This window comes from Medicago sativa, chromosome 7 (genome assembly GCF_051527215.1).
Source record: "Medicago sativa cultivar Bolivia chromosome 7, Bolivia_mono, whole genome shotgun sequence".
Lineage (NCBI taxonomy): Eukaryota > Viridiplantae > Streptophyta > Magnoliopsida > Fabales > Fabaceae > Medicago > Medicago sativa.
Window position 1 is genome coordinate 14,732,686 of NC_140755.1, and position 9,720 is coordinate 14,742,405.

The 9,720-nt window shown below is 39.5% G+C and overlaps 1 pseudogene; it reads left to right on the forward strand.

The window, feature by feature from the left end:
* The first annotated feature begins 312 nt into the window (after positions 1-312).
* On the forward strand, positions 313-2,925 carry LOC146904487 (receptor-like protein kinase FERONIA pseudogene; annotated as a pseudogene).
* The last annotated feature ends 6,795 nt before the right edge of the window (positions 2,926-9,720 follow it).

A 9,720-nucleotide genomic window follows, 5' to 3' on the forward strand; every position in this document is an offset into this window, starting at 1 on the left:
CATCTATTGCAAATATGATATCTAATGTCACAAGGAAACAACACTCTAAAATGCTCCAATAATTCTATCTATGACTTCTTAATTATGTGATCTTAATGCTTCCCAAAGTCATTCTCCGACCATTTCAAAGTAGTCATACTAGTCTTCCAAAGACCTCATATGACAATATCAAAGTTGTCTATTTCATAACAAGTCTAGTGTTGTTTCACAGAAATTTCCCTTCCTAATCCTCAATGTATATAACAATAAATAAATGCAACTTCTAGCATCCTAACACTCAACAAGAAAAACAAAATCTACTCTTCTTCACTGTAATCTTACACAATTATGGCAAACTCCATAAACGGAAAATTTCACACTAAAATCACCCTACTATCTAGCTATTTGGTTCTGTTCCCTCTAGTTACCAACTCATACAGCCCTATTTACAATTTAGCAATTGGTTGTGGCTCCTCAAGAAACACTACAGACATAGATAACCAAATTTGGGTTGGGGATACTATTGATAACACCAATCTGTTTTCCTTCATTGAACCAAAAACCACAAACCCATCAATTAAAACAAAAGCTATTTCTGTTGCAAATATCCAAATTCCATTCACAATCGCGCGTATCTCTCTCTCAAATTTCACATACTCATTTTCTAGCATCACTAATTCCACTGTTTTTCTTCGCCTTCATTTTTACCCAACTTCTTATCAAAACTTTGAATCTTCTGATGCACTTTTCTCTGTTGTAGTAAACAACAACCTTACCCTTCTTAAAAACTTCAACCCTTCACTTTGGATTCATGATGATGAGGAGGACGAAAAAATCACCAAAGAATATTGCATCCAAATCCAACCAAATGAAGAGCTACACATAACTTTCATTCCCAACAACACAAACCAACCAAATCCTTATCATGCTTTCATTAACGGAATAGAAGTTGTGTCTATGCCCTCATTTCTTTATTACACCAATCTCGATGACACAAACTATCATCTCCCAAATCTTGACTTTGACAAACAAGACTACCAAGTTAGTAACGACAAAGCTTTGGAGACGGTTTTTAGAGTCAACGTTGGTCAACCACCAGTTCCACCAAATAATGATACAGGTATGTTGCGTAATTGGGACAACGATTTTCCTTACTTGGAGAAAGAATATCCACTAAGTGTATCAAGTGATTTTGCACACCATCTCAAATATCCAAAAAATTCAATTCCAAATTACACTGCACCCGAAGTTGTATACTTAACTGCAAGAAGCTACGGAAAAGGTGCTACAGAGGACTACAATGTAACTTGGAACTTTGAAGTTGATGTTGCTTTTACTTATATGGTAAGGTTACATTTTTGTGAGTTTGATTTGCTTATCAAGAATCGAGGTGATAGAGTTTTTCAGATTTTCATAGATGATATTTTGGCTGAAGGATATGCTGATGTGATATGGTGGAGTGGTGGTAACATGATTCCTGTTTATAAGGATTATGTTGTATCTATGAAATCTCTAGAAGGAAGTTTTCCTAACCAAAGAGTTAATCTATTGATCAAGCTACAACGATTACCAAACAATAATACAAGATTCCGTGATGTCATACTGAATGGAGTCGAGATTTTCAAAATGAGCGATAATAACAATAATCTCGCTGGTTTGAATCCTAACAGACACATAAAGAAACAACTATTACCAAATCAACATTCAAAGTCAAAGAAACCAACCATAGTTATGGTTATTGCTGTTGTAGTTTCATGTCTTTTGCTAGCATTTGTTACTTCGGGAATAATAGTTTTTGCTAGAAGGAGAAGAAGATTTGACTCTCATACTGAAATGGAAGAAAGTTCATGGAAGACAAACAAAGAAGGTTCCTCAACTTTACCATCCCATTTGTGCCATTATTTTACAACGGTGGAAATAAAAGTGGCTACAAACAACTTCGATGATATTTTTATCATCGGGGTTGGAGGATTCGGAAATGTGTACAAAGGTTACATCGATGGACTCACACCTGTTGCAATAAAACGTCGTAAACTGGGTTCTCGACAAGGTCTAAATGAATTCATGAATGAAATTGAGTTGCTCTCTCAGCTTTGTCATATTCACTTAGTTTCCCTCATTGGATATTGCAACGAAGATGCGAAGATGATTCTCGTTTACGACTTTATGCAACGTGGCACTCTCTGTGAACATCTCTATGGTTCGGATAATGAACCTCTTAGGTGGAATCAAAGACTCGAGATTCTGTTAGGTGCAGCAAGGGGGTTGCATTATCTTCATGCAGGTGCTAAGCACAATATCATACATCGTGACGTTAAGAGTACAAACATATTGTTGGATGAGAAATGGGTGGCTAAGGTTTCTGATTTCGGGTTATCAAAAGTGGGACCAACCGGGATATCAATGACTCATGTCAGCACTATGGTAAAGGGTAGTATAGGATATTTGGATCCAGAATGCTACCTGCGAAACAGGTTGACTCTAAAGTCTGACGTGTACTCTTTCGGTGTTGTGCTTCTTGAGGTGTTGTGTGCGAGACCACCTTTGGATCATTCTTTGGATAAGAAAAAAGTGAACATGGTTGCTTTGTTCAAAAAATGTTACAATGAAGGTGTGGTAATTGAAGAGATGGTGGACCCGTTCATAAAGGATTCTATAACAAGTGAGTGTTTGAAATGTTACTGTCAAATGGTGTTGAGTTGTTTGCATGGTGATGGAAATCAACGGATGTCGATGAGTGATGTGGTTGGGACATTAGAGTTTTTATTGCAGTTGGAGATGAGTGAGGAGGATAGTAAGTTTTTTGCTACCAAGGAAATGGAAAAGAGTGAGCAAAGGATAGAATTGATACATTTTACTGATGATGGGAGTGATATGCATTTCACAAGTTGTAGTGATGACGATGGGTCTCATACCACCTGTTGAAATATGATCCATATTTCTAGATATTTCTAAAATACATTAGAGAAAACTAGAATAACATAAAGTTGCTACATGTTTTTAGATTGTTCTATTAATGTCTAGTTTAAGTTAAAGCCTAGAAACATCTATAATAATCTTGTGTAGACAAGGCAAACAAAGGCCTAGATTATTCTAACTCTAGAAACATCTTCAAGCACCTATAAATAGACTTATATGGGAGGAATTGTATTTAAGCCTTTAAAGCCCTTGAGATGCAATGTCAATAATATTGAAGGCTTCATCAAAATATAGAGGAGCTCCCGTGTCAATCACATACATTCCTCTCTTTAGAGCATCTGTGGCACTCATAGTTACAGCTCTAATTCGATTATTTCCTAATAATTGTTGTACTTCATTGGTTACATTAATATCTCGACCTTGAACTATCAGTGTTGTAAATAATAGGCATCTTCCGTAGTTGAAAAACTACATCTAATGTCACACCAGGCTGTTGTTTTGGCTTCAAATTTGTGGTTTTGAGAAACAGAGAAATCGTGACACGATTTCATAAACGTGTCACGATTTTGGCTATGCCGAAAGCATGTTTTGCTGGTGTATAATCGTGGCACGATTTTGGGAAAACGTGACACGATTTTTGGCTTGCTGGGCACGTTTTCAGGATAAGGTTGGTCGTACCTTGGGTCGTACGTATCAAACGTGTCACGATTTGGACAAACGTGACACGATTTTGACAGCTGAAGACTGCTATATAAGTGTTTCTTTGCAGATTTTGAAGGAGAGCTAAAAGAGAGAGAAACTTGGATTACAAAGGAGGTAACTTTAGGGTTGAGTGTCTTTGTAGTGAGGATCTCTTGGGTTGGGAAACATTGTAAACACCTTGGGTAGTGAGATTTCACCATTGGAAGGATCAAAAGCTTCCTTTTGTGTTTTCTCTTAGGATTCATTGTGAGTGTGGGTGACATGAAAATGGGTAGAAATTAGGTCTTGTTCTTTTGTGAGCTTTCAAGCTAATTTCTTGTAACCCATTTGTATCACTTTCATCTTAGTGGATTGGAGGGCTGCTCTCTCCCCCAGAGTAGGTCATATTGGACCGAACTGGGTTACCATCTTGGTGTGTTTGTTCCTTTCTTTCATTGCTTATCTTTATTGCTTTGGTTATGCTTGTGGTGTTACTCTACACTTAGATTTAGATCTGTTTTTGTTGTTGTTGCTTGGAGACACTTTATCTATTGATTACCACTTCCTTTGCTCCACACATCTTTGTTATTCATTGGTGTGATTTTTTGTCCGAATTCACAACAATTGGCGCCCACCGTGGGGCATAGGCGTGAATTGGTAAAGTTGGTATCATGGGTTCAAAGTGGGACATCGAGAAGTTCACCGGAAGTAATGATTTCGGGTTGTGGAAGGTTAAGATGCAAGCGGTTTTGACACAACAAAAGTGTGTAGAAGCATTGAAGGGTGAAGCGGCGATGCCGGCACATTTGACACAAGCGGAGAAGCGTGAGATGATAGACAAGGCAAAGAGTGCCATTGTTTTATGTCTCGGAGATAAGGTTTTAAGGGATGTCGCGAGGGAGGCTACCGCGGCGTCGATGTGGGCTAAGTTGGAGTCATTGTACATGACGAAATCGTTGGCTCATAGGCAACTCTTGAAACAACAACTCTATTCATTTAGGATGGTGGAGTCTAAAACAATCTCAGAGCAATTGGCGGAATTTAACAAAATTCTTGATGATTTGGCCAACATTGAAGTTAATATGGAAGATGAGGATAAGGCTTTGTTGTTACTTTGTTCATTACCAAAGTCTTTTGAGCATTTCAAGGATACCATCCTTTATGGTAAGGAGGGCACCACTACTTTGGAGGAGGTCCAATCGGCTTTGAGAACCAAGGAATTGACCAAGTTCAAGGACTTGAAGGTTGATGATGGTGGTGAAGGCTTGAATGTTACAAGAGGGAGAAGTGAGCAAAGAGGAAAAGGCAAGGGGAAGTCGAGGTCCAAGTCTAAGTCCAAGGGCTTTGACAAATCAAAGTATAAATGCTTTCTTTGTCATAAGTAAGGTCACTACAAGAAGGATTGCCCGGATAAAGGGGGCAATGGTAGTTCTTCCGTTCAAGTTGCGGTGGCGTCCGATGAAGATGGTTATGAGAGTGCGGGTGCACTAGTGGTCACAAGTTGGGAACCGGAGAAGAGTTGGGTTTTGGACTCGGGATGCTCTTATCACATGTGTCCTAGGAATGAATATTTTGGGACTTTGGCTCTAAAAGAAGGAGGAGTTGTTCGACTCGGAAATAACAAAGCGTGCAAAGTCCAAGGCATGGGCAACGTTCGTCTAAAGATGTTTGATGGCCGTGAATTCCTTTTTAAAGGATGTGAGGTTTGTTCCCGAACTTAAGCGAAATTTAATTTCCCTTAGCATGTTTGATAGTCTAGGTTATAGCACTAGAATTGAGCATGGGGTTTGTAAAATTTCGCATGGTGCATTGATTACGGTTAAAGGGTCTAAAATGAATGGTTTATACATTTTAGATGGTTCCATAGTAATTGGTAATGCATCTGTAGCTAGTGTAGTACCTCATAATAATTCCGAATTGTGGCATTTGAGAATGGGGCATGTTAGTGAAAGAGGTTTAGTTGAACTAGCTAAACAAGGTTTGCTAGGAAAAGATAAATTGGACAAGCTAGAATTTTGTGAGCATTGCATACTAGGCAAGCAACATAGAGTGAAGTTTGGTAGTGGTATGCATCATTCTAGTAGACCTTTTGAGTATGTGCATTCGGACCTTTGGGGTCCTTCCAAAACTCTTACTCATGGAGGGGGTTCCTATTTTCTTTCCATCATTGATGATTATTCTAGGAGAGTGTGGGTCTTTGTTTTGAAAAACAAAAGTGACACATTTGAGAAGTTTAAGGAATGGCACACTCTCATAGAAAATCAAATGGGAACTAAACTAAAAGGTTTGAGAACTGACAATGGCCTGGAGTTTGTTTCAGAGCAATTTAATGAGTTTTGCAGGTTAAAAGGAATCAAGAGGCATAGAACCGTACCGAGAACACCGCAACAAAATGGTCTTGCTGAACGGATGAATAGGACCCTTTTGGAGCGGGTGAGGTGGATGCTTCTAGGAGCTGGGTTACCTAAGAGTTTCTGGGGTGAAGCAGTGACAACTGCTGCTTATTTGATCAATAGATGTCCATCAACGGGAATAGACTTCAAGACACCTATGGAAGTATGGAGTGGGAAACCGGCAGATTACTCCTCTTTGAAGGTTTTCGGAGCTTTGGCATATGCGCATATCAAGCAAGACAAGCTTGAGCCTAGAGCTTTGAAATGTGTCTTCATTGGTTATCCGAAAGGTGTGAAGGGTTACAAGTTGTGGAAATTGGACTCTAGTGGAGGATCAAAAGTCTTGATTAGTAGGGATGTTACCTTTGATGAGACCCGCATGGGGATGAAGTGTAATGACCTAGAGACTTTAGAACCGGAAACAATGGTGGAGGAAACTCAGTTTGAGGTGGAGCTTCCAAATGAAGAGAAAGACGATGTGGAAGATGAAGCTTCAACATCGGATACAAGTGGAACTCAACCGGTAGTGGATCCCGATTATCTTTTGGCTAGAGATAGAGAGAGGAGGATCATTACGGCACCTAGAAGATATGGTTTTGCGGACTTGGTGTGTTTTGCTCTAAATGCGGCTGAAGATGTGAAAGACTCGGAGCCTAGAAACTTCAAGGAGGCATTTGAGAGCAAAGAAAGCAAGTATTGGTTGAAGGCGGTGAATGAAGAGATGGATTCATTGGAAAAGAACCAAACTTGGAAACTTGTGAAGCTACCTAAACACCAAAGGGTAGTTGGATGCAAGTGGATCTTCAAGAAAAAGGAAGGTATTCCGGGAGTTGAAGGTCCTAGGTACAAAGCAAGACTTGTGGCCAAGGGTTTCACTCAAGTGGAGGGGATCGACTACAATGAGATCTTTTCACCGGTAGTGAAACATTGTTCCATAAGGATACTTATGGCTATTGTTAATCAATTCAATCTTGAGTTGGAACAAATGGATGTAAAGACCGCGTTCTTACATGGTGACCTTGAAGAGACAATCTACATGGAGCAACCGGAAGGTTTTGTGGAGGACAAGTCTAAGGTATATCTTTTGAAGAAATCTTTGTATGGGTTGAAACAAAGCCCAAGGCAATGGTATCGTCGGTTTGATGAATTTCTTTTGAAGACCGGCTTTGTAAGAAGCGGGTATGATTCTTGTGTGTACATGTTGAAGAGGGGCGAGAAAGTCATTCTCTATCTCCTTTTATATGTGGATGATATCTTGATGGCAAGCTCTAGCAAGGATGAGATTGTGAAGCTCAAAGAAAAGTTAAATGGTGAATTTGAGATGAAAGATCTTGGTCCTGCAAAGAGAGTTCTTGGAATTGATATCTTGAGGAATCGTGACAAAGGTGAACTTTTCTTATCTCAACTTAGTTATTTAAAGAAGGTGGTGGAGCGTTTTAGAATGTCAAACTCTAAAACCGTGAGCACTCCCTTGGGTCACCACACAAAGTTGTCCATAAAACAATGTCCTCAATCCGAGGATGAGAAGAAAGCGATGGAAAGTACTCCCTATGCAAGTGGGGTTGGAAGCATCATGTATGGAATGGTTTGTAGTAGGCCGGACTTAGCTTATGCGGTTAGCATTGTGAGTTGGTTTATCGCAAATCCGGGTATTGTGCATTGGCAAGCTTTGAAGTGGGTGTTGAGGTATTTAAACGGGTCTTTGAAGTGCGGTTTGAAATACACAAGAGCAGCTCAAGATGAAGATGCTTTGGAGGGGTATGTTGATGCGGACTATGCGGGCAATGTGGACACAAGAAAATCTCTATCGGGTTTTGTGTTTACTCTTTATGGCACGGCTATTAGTTGGAAGGCAAATCAACAATCCGTGGTGGCATTATCTACCACTCAAGCGGAGTATATTGCCCTTGTTGAAGGGGTGAAAGAGGCCATATGGTTGAAAGGGATGATTGGTGAGTTAGGAATTACTCAAGAATGTGTCAAGATACATTGTGATAGCCAAAGTGCCATTCACTTGGCGAATCATCAAGTGTATCATGAGAGGACAAAGCACATTGACATTCGCTTGCACTTTGTTAGAGACATGATTGAATCAAAAGAGATTGTGGTGGAAAAAGTGGCATCGGAAGAGAATCCGGCGGATGTGTTTACCAAGTCATTGCCTAGATCAAGGTTCAAGCATTGCTTGGACTTGATCAAGTTTGTTGAAGAGTAATTCCCTTTTGGAGAGAGCAGCATGGTGGTTGATGGTTAAACTGACATCATCACCAAATTAGAAGTCAAGGTGGAGAATGTTGTTTTGGCTTCAAATTTGTGGTTTTGAGAAACAGAGAAATCGTGACACGATTTCATAAACGTGTCACGATTTTGGCTATGCCGAAAGCATGTTTTGCTGGTGTATAATCGTGGCACGATTTTGGGAAAACGTGACACGATTTTCGGCTTGCTGGGCACGTTTTCAGGATAAGGTTGGTCGTACCTTGGGTCGTACGTATCAAACGTGTCACGATTTGGACAAACGTGACACGATTTTGACGGCTGAAGACTGCTATATAAGTGTTTCTTTGCAGATTTTGAAGGAGAGCTAAAAGAGAGAGAAACTTGGATTACAAAGGAGGTAACTTTAGGGTTGAGTGTCTTTGTAGTGAGGATCTCTTGGGTTGGGAAACATTGTAAACACCTTGGGTAGTGAGATTTCACCATTGGAAGGATCAAAAGCTTCCTTTTGTGTTTTCTCTTAGGATTCATTGTGAGTGTGGGTGACATGAAAATGGGTAGAAATTAGGTCTTGTTCTTTTGTGAGCTTTCAAGCTAATTTCTTGTAACCCATTTGTATCACTTTCATCTTAGTGGATTGGAGGGCTGCTCTCTCCCCCAGAGTAGGTCATATTGGACCGAACTGGGTTACCATCTTGGTGTGTTTGTTCCTTTCTTTCATTGCTTATCTTTATTGCTTTGGTTATGCTTGTGGTGTTACTCTACACTTAGATTTAGATCTGTTTTTGTTGTTGTTGCTTGGAGACACTTTATCTATTGATTACCACTTCCTTTGCTCCACACATCTTTGTTATTCATTGGTGTGATTGTTTGTCCGAATTCACAACACAGGCAATTTACGTGATACTTCCCACGTTTTTTCAAGCGCAGAGACCTCGGTATCAGAAGTGGTAAAAGTTCTAATATTAAACAAAAAGTCTTACGTGATTCAAATCATGAAGCATGACTGGAATCAACATTTTTTACCAAATTGATACGAATCATATTATGGGTCGAGATTAATTTCAAGATTGAATGTGACTGTTAGTCATCATTAACATTGTCAATGCCATATTGTTTGCAAGCAACCGGCTCAGGTTCAATAATGCTACAATCAATTAGAAATCATCTATCGCAAATATGATATCTAATGTCAAACTATCAGGAAACAACACTCTAAAATGCTCTAATAATTCTACTTGACTTCTCAATTCTGAAAGATTTTGATATCACAATTATGCATCTTAGAGCTCCAATCATCATGGAAGGTTTTTTGGGATCCTCCACAAAACTGGATTAAATGTAACTAAGATGGAGCATCAATTGGAGTGCAGGGCTTTGAAGCCATGCAGATCTGAGATCACATGGGAAGTTTAATTTTGAAGACAACTAAGGTAATGCAAATGCTCTAAAAGCTGAATTACTTGGTGTGATTCTAGCTATTGAAATTGCTTTTCACAAGGGTTGGCAAAATCTTTGGGTAGCAACAGAT